The 6,596-nt window shown below is 45.5% G+C and overlaps 1 pseudogene; it reads right to left on the bottom strand.

Moving 5' to 3' along the window:
* Window positions 1-220: 220 nt before the first annotated feature.
* Window positions 221-6,596, bottom strand: part of LOC123245782 — a 43,209-nt pseudogene continuing 36,833 nt past the window's right edge.

The raw sequence follows: 6,596 nt of genomic DNA, 5'->3' as shown, positions 1-6,596 counted from the left end.
TGAAACAAACATATCCTTTCCTACTCAGAAAAATAAATGCCAAATATTAAATATTCATGATATGCATCACAGCAAAATAGGATGACAGTCATTTAGAGTTACAGAACTGTCTTGTGCTCAATTGGGGTCTTGTTTCCTTAGCTTATATTTTGTGTGTGTGTGCGCAAAAGAGCTCTTTATTAAAATCAGTAAAAACAGCTCATATTCCAAAAGATCTTGGCTAGGAATTATGAGAGAATCCATCAAAATGGCTGATGGGAGCTCCAGAACCAGAGAAGGAGTACAATCGAGTGGAAGAAGGAGTCTGAATTGAGCCTGTCTCAAATTCCAAATGCTCCTGACTTGACCATGACATCAACTCGGCCCTCGGGGACCCTGGACCCAGCTCCACGGACCTCAGTCTCTCAGCAAACTTCAGAGAATACAGAGTCTCGCTGGAATTCTTTTCTACAGGGAAGCCATCAGCAGGAGAGTTTTGCTGTCCTCACTGAGAGAGTCCTGAAGTAGGGAGGTGAGTTTGGAGTTACGGAATGGCACGTGGCCCTGGCGGGATTGACGGGCAGATCACATCTCCCAGGGCTGACAGAGACTCGTTGATGTTTTGGGCCTCGCGGAGCTGATGGCCCTCAGCCCCAGACTTCCCCACACATTCCGACCCAGCCAGGTCCACTAGGTTTAGCTTCCCAGTGGTCCAGAGCCCCATACTAAAGTCAGTGCCTCCTGCGGTGATAACAGGGTATGGGACCGAGAGCTGTGCTTGTTGAGGTGGTCCTGTTGGTGTGGACAAATTCAAATACCTTATTGATATCATCCAGGCTTTGCACTTTGAACTCCGTCAGCCCTGGGACCTACCGCTGGCCACTGCCATGGGGCCATAGCTTAATTTCTAGTTTCTCCTGCGGCTCCTTTCCCAGTAAGTCCCTGGGGGCTTCGCCGTAAATCTCCGCCACACTGCCGGTGATGGTGTACTCCCAGTCCAGTGCCTTCTCCTGCGCCCCGGAGAAGAGCAGCTGTGGGGCTCTTGGATGGATCCCCAGATTCTCAACTGTTCCCTCCATCGTGTATGTCTTGCCAGCACCAGTGTCCATAGGCAAAAATACAGACACTGAAGCCATCGATGAATGAAGTGATCAAAGGCTGACCTTCTTGGAATACATCTTGTTGGGTTGAATGTGGAGGGAACACCTTGTCCAGCTCAAAGGACGACAGCTTTCCCTTATGTAGCAGGATAATGATAGCATCGTTGTCAGAGTCGAAGGTCCCTGCATTAGTAGCCTCAGGCCCATCCCTGTCCTCTTTGGTGATGGGTCCGACTCAACCCATCACACGAATGTTTCCTTTCAGCTTCACCAGCTCATTGTGGCACTTTCTTCGGAGCTGCATTTCCCGACGGTACTTCAGCAGCTCTCGGTTTGTACTGTTCGCCTCTTTGATGGCTTGGCCATTCTGTGCTCTGACCCTCCTCAGGTCTTCCTGCAGCAGGAGAGGGAAATCTCGAACCTCCTTCTTCAGCCCATTGTAATCATTGGTGAGGGTCAGGAGGTTGGTCCTGACACCTGCCGGATTTTCAGGCACAGCCTTCATTGCCACTTGGGACCTTGCAGAAGCTTCCTCGATGGCCCGGTTCTTGTCCTCTTCCATGGTCTGCATCTCCTCCAGCATCTGCCAATGAGCCCACTCTAGCTCTGACTCGTACATCACGATGTGGGCCTTGAGCTGGGCTGTCGACTGCTGAGAATTCCAAAGTTGCTGTTCCATTTCCTTCAGCACTTGTCTCTGCATCCCCACCTGTTCCTGTAAATACTGGTTCTGGGCTTGGGCTTCACACAGAGCCCTCTTGATCTTCACTGTGTCCATTTCCACCGTCTTAACTGGCTGAGGCTGAGCCTTCAAGGTGGCGATGGTCTTCTGGCTGTCCCAAAGGCGCCTGCTCAGCCTCTCCTCCTCTTCCGCCTTCTTGGCTAGCGAGTCCTTCAGGTGCAGCTCGACCTCCGCGAGATGGTTGGTCTTTTGCTGGACCTCCAGGCCCAGCTCAGCCAGCCGGCCCTTGTTCTCCCAAGTGACAGTTAGAAGGGAAGTCGCCTGAGGTCTCAGCAGTCATATCTGTAGCAATCATTTCAAATGCTAAGCCTCACTAGTGCATACTTTGAGTGGTTTGACTGTATTTAGTAAAGCTTGGAAGTATTAGTAGCCTCAGGCCCATCCCCGTCCTCTTTGGTGCCAGCCCTTAGCTCAGGAACATCTGTTAAAATATAAGCTATTTGTGGGATTTTCTTTGTAGTCCAAACCTACCCTTCTCGTCTGTCAAATATAGGTGAACTACTACATATACCTTGGGGGGGAGGGGTACTGCTCTCTCTCAAACACAGGTCTAGGTTTTGACAGTGTCTCCAATGAATTACTGCTGTCCGATAGATGTCCTTGAAAATATGACTTTTTTCTAAGAGTCGACTGAGAGAAGAACCCTGATCGAAGTCTAGTTACAAATTCAAGTGATATTGAATCCAGAGTGTAATTGGGCCACATCCTGGCTTTTAGGACTACCCCCTCCACTCTCTTATGGCAGCCCACAAAATACATTAGAGATGCCTTTCCCATTGACTTGGATTACTAGAATCAGTGTCAGAGTTAAGACAGCATCTTTTCCACCCTGCTTTTCTAGTATGTGTTTTAATTTCCCCCCTGATCAAGCATACAGGTTTCTCCTACCTAGGGGCAGGGCCACATGGCCCTAAGCCTGAAAGGGTTTTTATAGTATTTAAAGAGTAAGTAGATGGTATCTTCTGCTAGGAATAGCAAGGAGACCACCATCACTAGACAGTAGCATTTAAAGCGTGCACGTGTGTGTACACGTGAAGTAAAGGTTATAAGAAGATTGGAGGTGCAGGGGTGGGATGGATTTGTTATGAGGTCAGAAGGGGAAATGGATGTCTCACAACTGGGTCCTCCTCAGCTCCAGTAATCTAAGGTTTTCCAGGAACGCAGATCCACAGCAAGTAAAATTCACAAAGAGGTGAAGACAACTGTGAATGGTGGACTGTTCAGGTCCCCAAGTTCACTGCTCAAACCTGATCTTCCACAGGTTAGATGTTTCTCATAGGAGACAAATCTACTTTCCTGGGCTCTTCACTGGAGACAGTTAAACCCAGCATCTAACTGCCTCGGCCATACCAGAGTCTCTCTCAGGAAAAAGACTTCTTTCTTCTCACTATTCCATGATTGGAACTCTCCAGCACTTGCCTGACAGGCCTGGCTGCTAGCTTACACTAAATGTCTAAAATTCTAATTTTCCTCATAACAGTTTAAAGGAATTTCCATTGGCTAGTTCAGGTGACAGGAAATAAATGGAATCTGAGTAGGGGGTGATATAGTCAGATCTGGACTTGAAGAAGATAACTGACAGCTTAGTGGAGGAGGGACTGGAGGGAGGAGAGACTCATAAAGATCCACCAGCAGGCTATTGCAAATGTCTGAGCATGAGGTGATGAGAGGTTACCACAGCATGGTGACTCATGGAAAAAAGAATGGGTATGTGTCATGAAAGAAAAATCGATAGGCATTGACAATAGATTGACTATAGGAAGACACATGATAGCAGTTGACCTGAGGTTTCTGCTTCTCCCCATTTGCCATTTGCAAGCTTAGCCCCTAACCTTGAGTCAGGAAATGAATGAATGTACAACCAATACTGGGAAGGTTGACCATGAAGAATGTGTCATTAGATCTCAGTGAGGACCAAAGATGAAAGCAAGTTTGTTACTGATGTGACAAGCATTCCGATATGTAGAGTAGAAGGGTGGGGGTGAGTATCTCTAAAGTGTGATATGGGGAGAGTGGTTGGGGTGAGGGGGATGGGAGTAATTGAGCAGGCAATAGGGGATGGAGAATAGGGTTTGAACAGTGACTAGTATCAAGGCCACTGGAATAGGGAGAGAGTTTATTAGTCATCAATGGATGAATTTAGATGGCTGATTATCAATATGGGTTTGGGTGACTGAAGTGAGGGAACCAGTATAGGAAGTTGATAGAAGCTATTTCTATCCTATCCCTCCAGGCTAGGAGATAGGTAAAGGGAGCAGAAAGGGGTGTTATCTCTATCTCCTGCAGGAAGAAAGAGGACATCTCAGAAAATCAGTGAAGAATGGAAATGGAGTGTCTCTGCTGCCCTACTGGCAAAATGGGGATGTCTAGTTTTCCTCAGACCTGATGTACTTCCTAGTTCTACATCAAAATCCTTCAAGATTCAGGTGTGATTACTGAGATGTAATTCCATGATTGATCAAATAGCAAGAGCAAACAGTCATGAAAAATTTATCGAATGCAATTCAGCAAAAGAATTCTTATTGACAGTATGCCTGTCCTAATACTTCTAGTTACAGATGACAAGATGTGAGGGGGGTGTCATATACAAGAGTCTCTACTTTTAGCAAGTGCTCAGGAAAATGAGCTGCACACTTGGATGCATAGTATTCAAGGCACACAGTAGAACAGCCTATCAAACTACTTTTCCAATATGTTTTAAAGCAAGAATGGATGCTAGATTGACCGTGAACTTGGCCTAAATTTGAAGAAATGGCTACTAAATGAAGGCTACTTCTTTTCCCAGGTCATATGCTAACTAGTACAAAACATCTATCAAAAGAGAACATAATTCCATCATCTGGGTTTTACAGTTTTTTGAGTTGCCCATGAGACAACTCATCAAAATTGTTTTTCTCTCTGAGTCCTTCTACTACTAAAGGGGATGGATGGTCTAGTATCATTATAAGGGGATCATTTTTATATTCATGATTCTTTCACTGACACTTGATAGATCAATTGCTGTCAAGTTTCTGTCCAACCTCACCTACCATTTTAGGGGCTCTCNATGCCTTAACAGGTTGGAGATGTGCTGAATAGGTCCATTTTCTCCATGGCCCTTGGAATGAAGTATGAGTCTGAAGTTAGGAGAGTGCAGTATTGAATTGTTTCTGGAAGAAATTTCTTTCATGACTAACCTTATGCCACTTCCCATGGGTCAATGCATGTGTTCCTTGAGTCTCTCTAAGTGTGCCTAGAAGGCAATCCCTTTCTTTTGACATGGAGAACATTGACTGTTCAAAATATGAATCAGCACTTGGGTATAAAAGAGAATCTAAACCACAGCTCTCACCTCCTCCTGAGGGCATTTTTGCCTCCTTTGTGGTTGGCCTCTCTTTGCACGTCATACCAGCTCAAGGCCTGAGTTGGCACTGTCACCTGGCCAGAACCCCCAAGCAGAGCCAAGGCTGTGGCTGAACAGGACTAAGGAGACTGCTTGGAGGCCAGGCTGAATTTGGGGTCCCTGTTCTTACCCACAATCTCAGAGTCAGGCCTACATACTCACTTGCTCTTCTGTTCCTTGTGCCTAGACCCAAGAGTGGCAACCAAGAGGCTAATGAGGAGGAGGAAGAGGGGGAATGATCATGCCAGCTGGAGAAGTCCATTTCCAAAGAGTGATTTAGGCAAAGACCATAAATTTCCTATAATGAAGGTTAGTGGCCCCAAAGGTGACAATTGTCACTTAGGTGGAGAAGTAGGACCAATTCTGAAGTAGTTAAATATTTCTCAGTTTCCTCAACATAAAATAAATTCCCTTTTCCAATTTTTCCAGGTCTTTCATGAGGGTCTGTTGATGCCTGCTGAGAGCCCCCCAGAGGAACGAGGCTCCTCTATTATTTATATCATAAATGTATATTCTAGATTTAAATGCATTACAACAGATGCCCATCTAGCTTTTTCATATTTTATCTTCTTCACTTCAGGTATTTCCTGGTAATTGTGAGACAAGAAATTGTGGATGGGCAGAGTTTCAGATATCAAAAGGAATCTAATTGGAGAATAGAAGAAGAATCTGACCTGGTTATATAGCTCCTGGGCACTCTTGGCTTTCTCCAAAGCCTCAGGCAGCATTGTCCACCAGTCTTGATTTGAGAGGAGTTGTCTCTTCACTCTGGAATTCTTGCTAAACCTTTTAGTTTATCCCCCCAATTTTCCTTTCCTACTATCTTTTGAAATCCATCTCCTTTCCACATTCCTTTCTTTTTCTTTTCTTTTAAAACCCTTACTTTCTGTCTTAGAATCAATACTGTGTGTTGGTTCTAAGGCAGAAGAGTGATAAGGGTAGGCAATGGGGGTCAAGTGATTTGCCCAGGGTCACACAGCTAGGAAGTGTCTGAGGCCAAATTTGAACCCAGAACCTCCCATCTCTGGGCCTGGCTCTCAATCCACTGAGCTGTCCCTCTACATTCCTTTCTAAAATTCCTGGCTTGCTGCTTTTCCTGTTTCTTAGTCTCATAGAAGATTTTGCAGCACATGAGCAGTTCTCACCAATTCCACCTAGTTTGGTCACTGAAGCTAGCCTCATGGACCTGCCTCCCTTTAGCTCTAAAGTGGAATGGGACAGTGTGCATGAAAATGATCTTGCCCGTCTCCTGGTTGTGTGGCCTTCTCTTTGCAGAATATTCTCAACTTCTGCACCTGAAAAGCAATACTGGAGTAAACAGGATTTTGAAGAAGCCATTCGAACAATCTATAGCATGTTTGGCCTTGTCCATACTGTTGTTAAAACAAAACAA

This window comes from Gracilinanus agilis, chromosome 4 (genome assembly GCF_016433145.1).
Source record: "Gracilinanus agilis isolate LMUSP501 chromosome 4, AgileGrace, whole genome shotgun sequence".
Lineage (NCBI taxonomy): Eukaryota > Metazoa > Chordata > Mammalia > Didelphimorphia > Didelphidae > Gracilinanus > Gracilinanus agilis.
This window is presented reverse-complemented; position numbering and strand designations above follow the sequence as displayed.